This window comes from Dendropsophus ebraccatus, chromosome 4 (assembly GCF_027789765.1).
Source record: "Dendropsophus ebraccatus isolate aDenEbr1 chromosome 4, aDenEbr1.pat, whole genome shotgun sequence".
Classification (NCBI taxonomy): domain Eukaryota; kingdom Metazoa; phylum Chordata; class Amphibia; order Anura; family Hylidae; genus Dendropsophus; species Dendropsophus ebraccatus.
Genome location: NC_091457.1, coordinates 6,455,395 through 6,469,704, shown reverse-complemented (window position 1 = coordinate 6,469,704; position 14,310 = coordinate 6,455,395). Strand labels below are relative to the sequence as shown.

The 14,310-nt window shown below is 48.8% G+C and overlaps 1 long non-coding RNA gene across 1 annotated transcript in view; it reads right to left on the bottom strand.

The window, feature by feature from the left end:
* Window positions 1-13,895, bottom strand: part of LOC138787830 (uncharacterized) — a 55,855-nt gene extending 41,960 nt beyond the window's left edge. Inside the window, exon 1 of the long non-coding RNA XR_011362518.1 lies at window positions 13,833-13,895. This is a non-coding gene — a long non-coding RNA (uncharacterized lncRNA). The remainder of the gene's footprint in view (window positions 1-13,832) is intronic.
* Between the last annotated feature and the right edge of the window lie 415 nt (window positions 13,896-14,310).

Here is a 14,310-nt window from a genome sequence, read left to right as displayed (position 1 = left end):
CATGTCCTCCCTTTCCCTTCTTCCTCCTGTAACATATATAAAGGTTTCCATCATGTCCTCCCTTTCCCTTCTTCCTCCTGTAACATATATAAAGGTTTCCATCATGTCCTCCCTTTCCCTTCTTCCTCCTGTAACATATATAAAGGTTTCCATCATGTCCCTCCTTTCCCTTCTTCCTCCTGTAACATATATAAAGGTTTCCATCATGTCCTCCCTTTCCCTTCTTCCTCCAGTAACATATATAAAGGTTTCCATCATGTCCTCCCTTTCCCTTCTTCCTCCTGTAACATATAGAAAGGTTTCCATCATGTCTTCCCTTTCCCTTCTTCCTCCAGTAACATATATAAAGGTTTCCATTGTGTCCTCCTTTCCCTTCTTCCTCCTGTAACATATATAAAGGTTTCCATCATGTCCTCCCTTTCCCTTCTTCCTCCTGTAACATATATACAGGTGGTTCTCGACTTACGGCGTTGATCCGTTCTTGCGCGGCGTCGTAAACCGAATTTCGACGCAAGTCGGATCATACATTCATACAGTACTGTACCATAATAACAGTACTGTGCTGTAAACACTTAGCCTATCCTAACACCTACTGTATGGTAACAGTACCCTACATAAGTATCAATAAACACATAGGTACAGTAAAATGTTGTGCAGTATGTTTAATAATGATAAAAAGTAATAAACAGTGTACAGTACTGTAATGTAAAAAACAGTACATACGTACTGTACTGTAACAAAGAGAACAGTACTGTAAGTACAGTAATAAACAGTGTACAGTACGAAAAAAAAATTCTAAAGAGAGAAGAGGCTTATTGGGAGGAAGCTGCAGAAGGTGCTGGAGATACTGGGGCAGGTAAGTCAAGAGGGGCAGCTGAGGAAGAGGGTACAGGTACAGGATCTGTTGCAGGCCTCTCAGCCGTCTTGAAGTACTGCTGCAGGTTAGTCTGGAAGGAGGCCATCTTCTTCTCCTCTAAGATCTCCTTGTAACATCTAAGGGAATCCATGACTCCTCTGGCATCACTACTGTACCTCTCCATGTTGGGATCCTCAGCCTCAAACTTAGACAACCCTTCTTCAATCAGGGCAAACCCTCTTGCCAAGCCCTGCCTTGTAAATCTCTTGGGTTCTGGGGTTGGCATGTCTTCCTCTTCCTCTATGATTTGCTTCTCCAGCTGAATAAGGTCCTCAGCAGATAACTCCTCTCCATGAGATGCCAGTAGCTCTGTGACATCCTCCACCTCCAGATTCATTGTCTTACTCATAGCTACAACGTTCTGTATGACACTAGTCACTGACTCTTGAACCTCTGTGACATCAGTCACAAACTGGGGACACAGTTTTTTCCACACACCATTCATACTGGTCTGCTTCACCTCATCCCAGGAATCAGCAATGCACAGCATCAAGGATGTTGTATTTTTTCCAAAAGTCCTTTAGAGTCAAGTCCTTATTCTTTTCAGTTGCTTGTAAAGCATTGCCAATGACCCTTCGGAGGTAGTAGGCCTTGAATGTAGCAATGACTCCTTGGTCCATAGGCTGTATTAGAGCAGTGGTATTAGGTGGAAGGTAAACCACCTTGACATTAGGGTGAAAGTCATCCACATCAGCAGGGTGTCCAGGGGCATTGTCCAGAATGAGCAACACCTTAAAGGGGATATCCTTGGAGGTACAGTAGCGCTCCACGCTTGGCACAAAATAGTTGTTGAACCAGTCCTCAAACACTGCAAGTGTCACCCATGCCTTCCTGTTAGACTTCCAGATGACTGGTAGTTGAGCCTTAGAAATGCCCTTGAGTTCCCTGGGATTCTCAGCCTGATACACCAGCATAGGCTTCAGTTTGTAGTCACCAGCAGCGTTGCCTCCAAGAAGCAAAGTCAGTCTCTCCTTGCTGACTTTATGACCTGGTGCTGACTTCTCCTCCTTGGAGATGTACGTGCGGTTAGGCAAACGTTTCCAGAACAAGCCTGTCTCATCTACATTAAACACTTGTTGGGCACAGTAATCCCCCTCCGCAATTATCTGAGCCAGTGCTTTAGGAAACTCTCTTGCTGCTTTCTCATCACCACTAGCAGCTTCACCTTGCACTTTAATGTTATGGAAATTGGCACGCTCCTTAAACCTCATAAACCAACCTCTACTCGCCACAAACTCCTCACTTTCTTCTCCCCTTTCTCTTTTCAGCGCCTCAAACAATCGCCGAGCCTTCTCCTGAATGACCATAAGGCTCACAGGGATACGGCGTTGGTTTTGGTCTTCCAACCACAGCACCAGCAATCTTTCCATCTCAATGATAAGCCCACTGCGCTGCTTTGTTATCACTGTGGCTTTCATAGGAGCAGATCCCTTCACATGTTCAAGGATACGATCTTTATCCTTGAATCGTAGCGACAGTCGAAGGACTAAGTACTAATGACCGACAAATGTCTGTCGCTGTTTCCCCCTTATCATATCTCTTAATGATATCTAATTTCACCTCCATGGTGATAGCCTTCCTTTTCTTTGATGCACTGGCATCAGCAGAGTCTGGCTTAGGTTTGGGAGCCATAATGCAGGGCGTTATAGCAGCCAGGAGACTCGTTTTTCTCAGTCTGGAACCTGTCACTGTATAGTATAGTACAGTACTGTACTGTATTCTTCCGCCACTGCACGTACTCGACTTACGACGGAACCACGTAGGTCGGAACAAGGCGTCGTAACAAAGCGTCGTAACCACGAAACGTCGTAACTCGAGACCGTCATAACCCGAGGACCACCTGTTAAGGTTTCCATCATGTCCTCCCTTTCCCTTCTTCCTCCTGTAACATATATAAAGGTTTCCATCACGTCTTTTCTTTCCTTCCTTCCCTCACTATCCTTACCTACCAAACCTTCTCCTGTCACTATCCTTACCTACCAAACCTTCTCCTGTCACTATCCTTACCTACCAACCCTTCTCCTGTCACTATCCTTACCTACCAAACCTTCTCCTATGTCACTATCCTTACCTACCAGACCTTCTCCTATGTCACTGTCCTTACCCACCAATCCTTCTCCTATGTCACTAACCTTACCTACCCAACCTTCTCCTATGTCACTATCCTTACCTACCAAACCTTTTCCTATGTCACTATCCTAACCTACCAACCCTTCTCCTATGTCACTATCCTTACCTACCAACCCTTCTCCTATGTTACTGTCCTTACCTACCAAACCTTCTCCTATGTCACTATCCTTACCTACCAAACCTTCTCCTATGTCACTATCCTTACCTACCAAACCTTCTCCTTTATTACTATCCTTACCTACCAAACCTTTTCCTATGTCACTATCCTTACCTACCAAACCTTTTCCTATGTCACTATCCTTACCTACCAAACCTTCTCCTATGTCACTATCCTTACCTACCAACCCTTCTCCTATGTCACTATCCTTACCTACCAACCCTTCTCCTATGTCACTATCCTTACGTACCAAACCTTCTCCTGTCACTATCCTTACCTACCAACCCTTCTCCTATGTCACTATCCTTACCTACCAAACCTTCTCCTATGTCACTATCCTTACCTACCAACCCTTCTCCTATGTCACTATCCTTGCCTACCAAACCTTTTCCTATGTCACTATCCTTACCTACCAAAACTTCTCCTCTCACTATCCTTACCTACCAACCCGTCTCCTATGTCACTATCCTTACCTACCAACCCTTCTCCTATGTCACTATCCTTACCTACCAACCCTTCTCCTGTCACTATCCTTGCCTACCAAACCTTCTCCTATGTCACTATCCTTACCTACCAAACCTTCTCCTCTCACTATCCTTACCTACCAACCCTTCTCCTGTCACTATCCTTGCCTACCAAACCTTCTTCTATGTCACTATCCTTACCTACCAACCCTTCTTCTATGTCACTATCCTTACCTACCAAACCTTCTCCTATGTCACTATCCTTACCTACCAACCCTTCTCCTATGTCACTATCCTTGCCTACCAAACCTTTTCCTATGTCACTATCCTTACCTACCAACCCTTCCCCTATGTCACTGTCCTTACCTACCAACCCTTCTCCTATATCACTATCCTTACCTACCAAACCTTCTCCTATGTCACTATCCTTACCTACCAACCCTTCTCCTATGTCACTATCCTTACCTACCAAACCTTCTCCTATGTCACTATCCTTACCTACCAACCCTTCTTCTATATCACTATCCTTACCTACCAACCCTTCTCCTATGTCACTATCCTTACCTACCAACCCGTCTCCTATGTCACTATCCTTACCTACCAAACCTTCTTCTGTCACTATCCTTACCTACCAACCCTTCTCCTATGTCACTATCCTTACCTACCAACACTTCTCCTATGTCACTGTCCTTACCTACCAAACCTTCTCCTATGTCACTATCCTTACCTACCAAACCTTCTCCTTTATCACTATCCTTACCTACCAAACCTTTTCCTATGTCACTATCCTTACCTACCAACCCTTCTCCTATGTCACTATCCTTACCTACCAACCCTTCTCCTATGTTACTGTCCTTACCTACCAAACCTTCTCCTATGTCACTAACCTTACCTACCAGCCCTTCTCCTATGTCACTATCCTTACCTACCAACCCTTCTCCTATGTCACTATCCTTACCTACCAACCCTTCTCCTATGTCACTATCCTTACCTACCAACCCTTCTCCTATGTCACTATCCTTACCTACCAAACCTTCTCCTATGTCACTATCCTTACCTACCAAACCTTCTCCTTTATTACTATCCTTACCTACCAAACCTTTTCCTATGTCACTATCCTTACCTACCAAACCTTTTCCTATGTTACTGTCCTTACCTACCAAACCTTCTCCTATGTCACTATCCTTACCTACCAAACCTTCTCCTATGTCACTATCCTTACCTACCAAACCTTCTCCTTTATTACTATCCTTACCTACCAAACCTTTTCCTATGTCACTATCCTTACCTACCAAACCTTCTCCTATGTCACTATCCTTACCTACCAACCCTTCTCCTATGTCACTATCCTTACCTACCAACCCTTCTTCTATGTCACTATCCTTACCTACCAAACCTTCTCCTATGTCACTATCCTTACCTACCAACCCTTCTCCTATGTCACTATCCTTGCCTACCAAACCTTTTCCTATGTCACTATCCTTACCTACCAACCCTTCCCCTATGTCACTGTCCTTACCTACCAACCCTTCTCCTATATCACTATCCTTACCTACCAAACCTTCTCCTATGTCACTATCCTTACCTACCAACCCTTCTCCTATATCACTATCCTTACCTACCAAACCTTCTTCTGTCACTATCCTTACCTACCAACCCTTCTCCTATGTCACTATCCTTACCTACCAACACTTCTCCTATGTCACTGTCCTTACCTACCAAACCTTCTCCTATGTCACTATCCTTACCTACCAAACCTTCTCCTTTATCACTATCCTTACCTACCAAACCTTTTCCTATGTCACTATCCTTACCTACCAACCCTTCTCCTATGTCACTATCCTTACCTACCAACCCTTCTCCTATGTTACTGTCCTTACCTACCAAACCTTCTCCTATGTCACTATCCTTACCTACCAAACCTTCTCCTATGTCACTATCCTTACCTACCAAACCTTCTCCTTTATTACTATCCTTACCTACCAAACCTTTTCCTATGTCACTATCCTTACCTACCAAACCTTTTCCTATGTTACTGTCCTTACCTACCAAACCTTCTCCTATGTCACTATCCTTACCTACCAAACCTTCTCCTATGTCACTATCCTTACCTACCAAACCTTCTCCTTTATTACTATCCTTACCTACCAAACCTTCTCCTATGTCACTATCCTTACCTACCAAACCTTCTCCTATGTCACTATCCTTACCTACCAACCCTTCTCCTATGTCACTATCCTTACCTACCAACCCTTCTCCTATGTCACTATCCTTACGTACCAAACCTTCTCCTGTCACTATCCTTACCTACCAACCCTTCTCCTATGTCACTATCCTTACCTACCAAACCTTCTCCTATGTCACTATCCTTACCTACCAACCCTTCTCCTATGTCACTATCCTTGCCTACCAAACCTTTTCCTATGTCACTATCCTTACCTACCAAAACTTCTCCTCTCACTATCCTTACCTACCAACCCGTCTCCTGTGTCACTATCCTTACCTACCAAACCTTCTCCTGTGTCACTATCCTTACCTACCAAACCTTCTCCTATGTCACTATCCTTACCCACCAACCCTTCTCCTATGTCACTATCCTTATCTACCAACCCGTCTCCTGTGTCACTATCCTTACCTACCAAACCTTCTCCTATGTCACTATCCTTACCTACCAAACCTTCTCCTATGTCACTATCCTTACCTACCAACCCTTCTCCTATGTCACTATCCTTACCTACCAAACCTTTTCCTCTCACTATCCTTACCTACCAAACCTTCTACTATGTCACTATCCTTACCTACCAACCCTTCCCCTATATCACTATCCTTACCTACCAAACCTTCTACTATGTCACTATCCTTACCTACCAAACCTTCTCCTATGTCATTATCCTTACCTACCAAACTTTTTCCTCTCACTATCCTTACCTACCAAACCTTCTTCTATGTCACTATCCTTACCTACCAAACCTTCTCCTATGTCACTATCCTTACCTACCAACCCTTCTCCTGTCACTATCCTTAACTACCAAACCTTCTCCTATGTCACTATCCTTACCTACCAACCCTTCTCCTGTCACTATCCTTACCTACCAAACCTTCTCCTGTGTCACTATCCTTACCTACCAAACCTTCCCCTGTCACTATCCTTACCTACCAAACCTTCTATGTCACTATCGTTACCTACCAAACCTTCTCCTCTCACGATCCTTACCTACCAAACCTTCTCCTATGTCACTATCCTTACCTTCCAACCCTTCTCCTATGTCACAATCCTTACCTACCAAACCTTCTCCTATGTCACTTACAAACATATAAAAAAGAATAGAACCCCAACAGACCCTTGTGACCACCACTTGTAACCAGTCTCTGCTTAGAATACACACCAATAAAGGGAACCTGTCACTCCCCGTGCCGGGGTGAAGGCTGCCCGACCCCCGCTAGAGCCCCGGATACTTACCCCATCTCGCCAAGTCCCGCTCCTGGAGCCGGTCCCGGGACGGAGATATTCTTGTCAGAAGCCCAGCGTGCACGCTGCATAGGTAAGTGCGATGCCCATAGAGAATCAATGGAGCCGCCATTCTCTATGGACGTCGGACTAAACTCTGCAGCGCGCATGTCGGGCTTCCGACAAGGATATCTCCGTCCCGGGACCGGCTCCAGGAGCGGGACTTGGCGAGATGGGGTAAGTATCTGGGGCACTAGCGGGAGGTCGGGCGGCCTTCACCCCGTCACAGGGGGTGGCAGCTTCCCTTTAACAACAACTCTCTAATATCTATCCTTCAGCAAACCACAAATGCATTGAACTATCCAGGGATTAAAGGGGTGGGAGGGTATTTTCCACTGTGGCCAGGGAAGGGGTGGATGAAAGCAACAACGTTCACTTGCCCTCCCAGTTTCCAGCACTGGGGCCTGCATCAAGCTGCTACGTCCTCTGGCTGCTTTCGGACCCTGCTACAGCCGCTGAATGGTTGAGAAGGCTTGAAACATCACGTCTGAAGCTGCATCATAGACCAGGAAGCGGCCAGGGACCGTAGTAACGTCATGTGTGAACCAGTGCCGAAACAGGGAGGTAAGTGGACATCGTTGCTTTAATCCACCCCTTTCCCGGCCATAGTGAAAAAAGCCCGCCCGTCTGGAGTACCCCTTTAAGCCCAATTTTCTTTCATTTCAGCTCTTTATGGGGAAAGGCTGCATGAAAGGCTTTGGTAAAGTCCAGATAGGTGATATCCCTGTCACCTTCATCCAGCACTTTTGTGACATAGTGAAAGAAATCAATGAGATTAGTCTGACATGATCGTCCCGCAGTAAAGCCATGCTGGTTTGGATCCATCAAGGTGTTGATTTTCAGGTGATCCATTATCTTCTCTGTTAGAAAAGTTTCCATTATTTTACTACTACAGATGTTAAGCTAACTGGCCTGTAGTTACTGGGCTCTTCTTTACTCCCCTTCTTGTGGATGGGTATAACATTGGCCGTTCTCCAATCATCAGGAACATCTCCTGTTAGCAGGGATTGGTAATACAGATCCAGCAGGGGGGCAGCAATCACAGATCCAAGTTCTTTAAGAACCGTTGGGTGGACACCATCTGGACCCATTGCCTCATTCAACTCTAAACAGGCAAGTTCCTCTGAAACATCGGCCTCTAAAAACACTGTGGCTGAAGCCTTAGAACTGGAGGCTATGCTATGTGCAGCCATATTGTGATTGTGAAGGCCTCCTTCTAAAAAAAACACTGAGCAGAAGTAGCTATTGAAATAGTCAGCGACCACCTCATCTCCATCTATAAATGTATTGTTTCCGTTACTTACATGTTTATAGAACATAAGTAATAGGATTAAGATACAGACTGAGATCCATCTGGGTTGTGACTCTCTCAGACCAGGCATCTAAACACAGTAAAATTTAAACGACAATCGTTTCATGTAAATGCAGGCAACGATCATACGACAAAAGAAATCATTTATTGCTCGTTAATCTTCGCTAATCGTTCAATATAATTCCACATTCGTTTGCTAATCGTTCGGTGTAATTTCAAATCGTTCCATCGTCAGATTGTGAAGTGGTTACAAAGAGCGTCTCTCTCTCTCTCTCTGGAGGAGCCATCCTGTCTGACAGACAACTCATTGATGTGAATGTACAGCATGTATTGCTTCATTCCCCCTGTGGTGGCGCTGTAATATTCTTTCCCTATCACTAATGCTCTATTGTGAGCAAAGTAAGCTGAAAAATGGAGGAAACAATCCGGTGTGTGAGGCGGTGACGGGACTGTATGGTGATGCAGGTTACATTGTTAGGATTTGTATTGATGAGGACGGTGCTTATTGTTATTTAATGAAGAAGCGGCCCTGCTCCCTCCCCTTCCCCCGTCTCATGAGTTCCTCTATAGAACATAGAATATGTATAGTATAGTAGTATAGTATAGTAGTATAGTATCTCAAGCACCATTCAGGGCTAAAGATATCATTTAGCTTTTGGTTTATACTTCATCACAGAATGTATTCAAACATTTTTAAATGTTATTTATTTACTTTTATTTGGATTCTGGATGTTACAGTTCTGAACAATCAATAAGGGACGAATGATCTCTTCAGTAATATTCTGGGAACGTTGTTTCCCGAAAGATTTTTTTTTAAAAGGAAGATCTTTCCATGATTGGGGAGGGAGAGGAGCAGGGACAGGGAGCCATCAGGTGATCGGAGAGGGAGAGGAGCAGGGACAGGGAGCCATCAGGTGATCGGAGAGGGAGAGGAGCAGGGACAGGGAGCCATCAGGTGATCGGAGAGGGAGAGGAGCAGGGACAGGGAGCCATCAGGTGATCGGAGAGGGAGAGGAGCAGGGACAGGTAGCCATCAGGTAATCAGGAAAAGAAGAGCAGCAGAGAGGTGGAAACATTAGGTGATGGGGCAGGGAGAGCAGAAGGGACAGAGAGCCATCAGGTGACGGGGCAGGGAGGGCAGCAGGGACTGGGAGCCATCAGGTGATGGGGCAGGGAGGGCAGCAGGGACTGGGAGCATCAGGTGATCGGGAAGGGAGAGCAGCAGGGACCGGGAGCATCAGGTGATGGGGCAGGGAGAGCAGCAGGGACTGGGAGCATCAGGTGATTGGGAAGGGAGAGCAGCAGGGACCGGGAGCATCAGGTGATTGGGCAGGGAGAGCAGCAGGGACTGGTAGCCATCAGGTGATAGGGAAGGGAGAGAAGCAGGGACCAGGAGCATCAGGTGATGGGGCAGGGAGAGCAGCAGGGACCAGGAGCATCAGGTGATGGGGCAGGGAGAGCAGCAGGGACTGGGAGCATCAGGTGATGGGGCAGGGAGAGCAGCAGGGACCGGGAACCATCAGGTGATCGGGAAGAGAGAGCAGCAGGGACTGGGAGCATCAGGTGATGGGGCAGGGAGAGCAGCAGGGACTGGGAGCCATCAGGTGATGGAGCAGGGAGAGCAGCAGGGATCGGGAGCCATCAAGTGATGGGGCAGAGAGGGCAGCTGGGACAGGGAGACATCAGGTGATCCGGCAGGGAGAGCAGCAGGGACAAGGAGCCATCAGGTGATTAGGGAAGGAAGAGCAGCAGGGACCGGGAGCATCAGGTGATCTGGAAGGGAGAGAAACAGGGACAGGGAACATCAGGTGATTGGGAAAGGAGAGCAGCAGGGACCGGGAGCCATCAGGTGATCGGGAAGGGAGAGAAGCAGGGACTGGGGGCATCAGGTGATGGGGCAGGGAGAGCAGCAGGGACCGGGAGCATCAGGTGATGGGGCAGGGGGAGCAGCAGGGACCGGGAGCCATCAGGTGATCGGGAAGGGAGAGAAGCAGGGACTGGGGGCATCAGGTGATGGGGCAGGGAGAGCAGCAGGGACCGGGAGCATCAGGTGATGGGGCAGGGAGAGCAGCAGGGACTGGGAGCATCAGGTGATGGGGCAGGGAGAGCAGCAGGGACCGGGAGCCATCAGGTGATCGGGAAGGGAGAGAAGCAGGGACTGGGAGCCATCAGGTGATCGGGAAGGGAGAGAAGCAGGGACTGGGTGCATCAGGTGATGGTGCAGGGAGAGCAGCAGGGACAAGGAGCCGTCAGGTGATGGGGCAGGAAGAGCAGCAGGGACCGGGACCATCAGGTGATGGGGCAGGGAGAGCAGCAGGGTCCAGGAGCCATCAGGTGATCGGGAAGGGAGATCAGCAGGGACTGGGAGCATCAGGTGATGGGGCAGGGAGAGCAGCAGGGACTGGAAGCCATCAGGTGATGGGGCAGGGAGAGCAGCAGGGATCGGGAGCCATCAGGTGATGGGGCAGGGAGAGCAGCAGGTGATCAGGAGCATCAGGTGATGGGGAAGGGAGAGCAGCAGGGACTGGGAGCCATCAGGTGATGGGGCAGGGAGAGCAGCAGGGATCGGGAGCCATCAGGTGATCAGGGAAGGAAGAGCAGTAGGAATTGGGAGCATCAGCTGATCGGGAAGGGAGAGCAGCAGGGACCGGGAGCATCAGGTGATTGGGAAGGGAGAGAAGCAGGGATCGGGAGCATCAGGTGATAGGGGCAGGGAGATCAGCAGGGGCCTAGTGCCATCAGGTCATCGGGGCAGGAAGACCCGCAAGGACCAGGAGCCATCAGGTAAAGGGGCAGGGAGAGCAGCAGGAACAGGAAGCCATTGGCAGCCAGACATTTCTGTGTAGGGTAAACAAAAATTAAGAGATGTAAGGACTTTAGCACATGGAGAAATTATGGGGTGAGCTTCCTCTCACCTGCTAGAGAAGCTCATCTTTCGTTGGAGGAAAAGACAGAGGAGTCTGCAAGAGACAGAGGAGGCTGGAGGGGACAGAGGAGTCTGGAGAGGACATAGGAGCCTAAAAGGGACAGAGGGGTCTGGAGGGGACGATGGGTCTGGAGGGGACAGAGGGGGCTGGAGGAGACAGAGGAGAGTGGAGGGAACAGAGGGGTCTGGAGGGAACAGAGGGGGCTGGAGGAGACAGAGGAGAGTGGAGGGAGCCTAAAAGAGACAGAGATGTCTGGAGGAGACAGAGGGGTCTAAATACTGTATTACACAGGACGATTATTGTTAGAAAAATCATTACATCGTTTGGATTTAAACAATAATCGTTTCGTGTAATGGTGCGTTTACACGTAACGATTATCGTGCGAACTTGCGCGATAACGATCGAATTCGAACGATAATTGTACGTGTAAACGCAGCGAACGCTCAAACGACGAACGAGAAATCGTTCATTTTGATCTTTCAACATGTTCTCAAATCGTCGTTCACAAAAAATTTGCAGATCGTTCCGTGTAAACAGTCGTTCGCCGATTTAACCAATGTGTGAGATAGGCTTAAAGGGGTTGTCCGGCGAAAAAAAATTATTCACAGAATAACACACATTACAAAGTTATACAACTTTGTAATGTATGTTATGTCTGTGAATGGCCCCCTTCCCCGTGTCCCACCACCCCCACCCGTGTACCCGGAAGTGTGGTGCGCTATACATTACCTGTCGCGTGCCGACCACGGTCTCCGATCGTCAGCAGTGACGTCTTCTTCGGGAGCTTGGCGGATCTTCCCGAGTGCCGGCCGCCCTCTGCAGCGTCATCCGAAGCTCAGCCGCGATTGGCTGAGCATAACTGTGCTCAGCCAATCGCGGCTGAGCAGCTGATGACGTGGCCGCGTCATCAGCCGCTCAGCCGCGATTGGCTGAGCACAGTTATGCTCAGCCAATCGCGGCTGAGCTTCGGATGACGCTGCAGAGGGTGGCCGGCACTCGGGAAGATCCGCCAAGCTCCCGAAGAAGACGTCACTGCTGACGATCGGAGACCGTGGACGACACGACATGCGGTGAGTATAATGCACCACACTTCCGCGTCTAGCGTGGGTGGGGGGAAACACGGGGAAGGGGGCCATTCACAGACATAACATACATTACAAAGTTGTATAACTTTGTAATGTGTGTTATTCTGTGAATAATTTTTTTTCGCCGGACAACCCCTTTAAGCGATCGCAAAATAATCGCAAAACGATTTTCCGTACGATATAATGTACCGTCTAAACGCTGATCGTTATGAAAAAAGAAAATCGTTACTCCGACATCGTTAATTGTACGATCGTTTTGTGTAAATGCAGCATAATAGGCAGCAATTAAACGACCAACAAGAAATCGTTGATCGTTTGATAGAATCTGGACCTATTTTCATTGTTGACCGTTGCCCGGTCTATCAGCCAGGAAAGGACGAGCCCAAGAACAACCGTAAGTAACGATCATCGTCATTGTTAGTCATACCAGTCGTTTGAGATCGTTTATCGATGAAAAATCGGCCCATGTAATACCACCCTAACACACATAGGGTCGGTGATGGTTATTGAGTCTTGTAGGACGCCAACGTTGATCTCTTCGCACCTCCTAAGCCCCTCCGCCATATTGTGCACACATGTATCAGCCATGATTGGACGGTCTCCTTCCAGACATATCATCATCAGACCGTGACCGTATATCACCATCCACATCAATATCTACATCCTGTCAGGACTAAATAACCTTAGTAACGGGTATAATGGCGGAGACATGGAAATGGTTACCACGACAACACGGCAAAAGGGGGCCGTGATGTCATCAGACGCTCTGAGGCCTAGGACCACCACGGTACATGAGGTGGGGGCGATTACTGAGGGGATGGTGAGGCAAGGTGGCGGCTCTAGTAAAGGGCGGTTTATACGGTCGGGTTCACACACACGCGTAATGTTTAAAAAAAATGGCGGCTCATCTCCGTGGAGACGGTTCTTAATATCAAGAAAAAAAAATATCGCCGTGCTCATGGTAACGTTGGTCAGCCGCCATCTTGTACGGGACAGGTAGTTACCTCAGGAATACAGGGACGGTGATTCAGCCATTAGTCACAGACTGATCAGTGTGTTACACAATCACCCGCAGTGTGAGGGGCGAGAACACAAGCAAACAAAGGAGCCCGGAAATAGGAGGAAGCAGCCCCTGTACGGCCCAGGGTACACACTCCTCCGCCCACCGTACTCAGCCTGCAGCCGCCCGCCGCTCTGACCGGAGCTCCCCACTACCCCTACGCCCGGCGTCCCCCAAAGCCCCCGCAGTCTGGTTACGCAGTCTACGCACACTACCCGTCTTCGTGAATAGCGCTGCTGCACTGCGGCTGTGCTGCGCCTCAACCCAACCCACCTGTGCGGACACGCCCGCTGCTCTCTGATTGGCAGTCCTCCCCCCGGCGGCCGCGTCCATCAGCCGCTCTCGCGCTCTGACTGGTCGGCCCGTTGCTATGTACCCGCCCCTAAGGCAGGGAGCAGGTTAGGTTGAGCTCGCTGATAAAGTTTGGCCAGTGTGTTTCCTCGGGAGTCGTTGAGCGAAGGAGGAGGCGTCGGGACCGCGGTGCTGCTGCTCCGGACACAGGACCCGGCCGCTCCCTATCCCCCATCCCCATCAGCCCCGGCCCGTCTATTTCTCTCTGGAAGACGTGACACACCGCACCAGGAAACTGCCGGGACTCTCGGAGAGGTGAGACGCCGAGGATCGCCGCCTAAGATGGCGGACGCTGAGAAAATGGCGGCGGCTGGAGAGGTGATGGCGGGGGCCCGGAGCCCGGGGGATGCGAGGGTGATGCGGCTCTGTGGATCAGCCTGTATCCCCCGGGAGCCCCGGC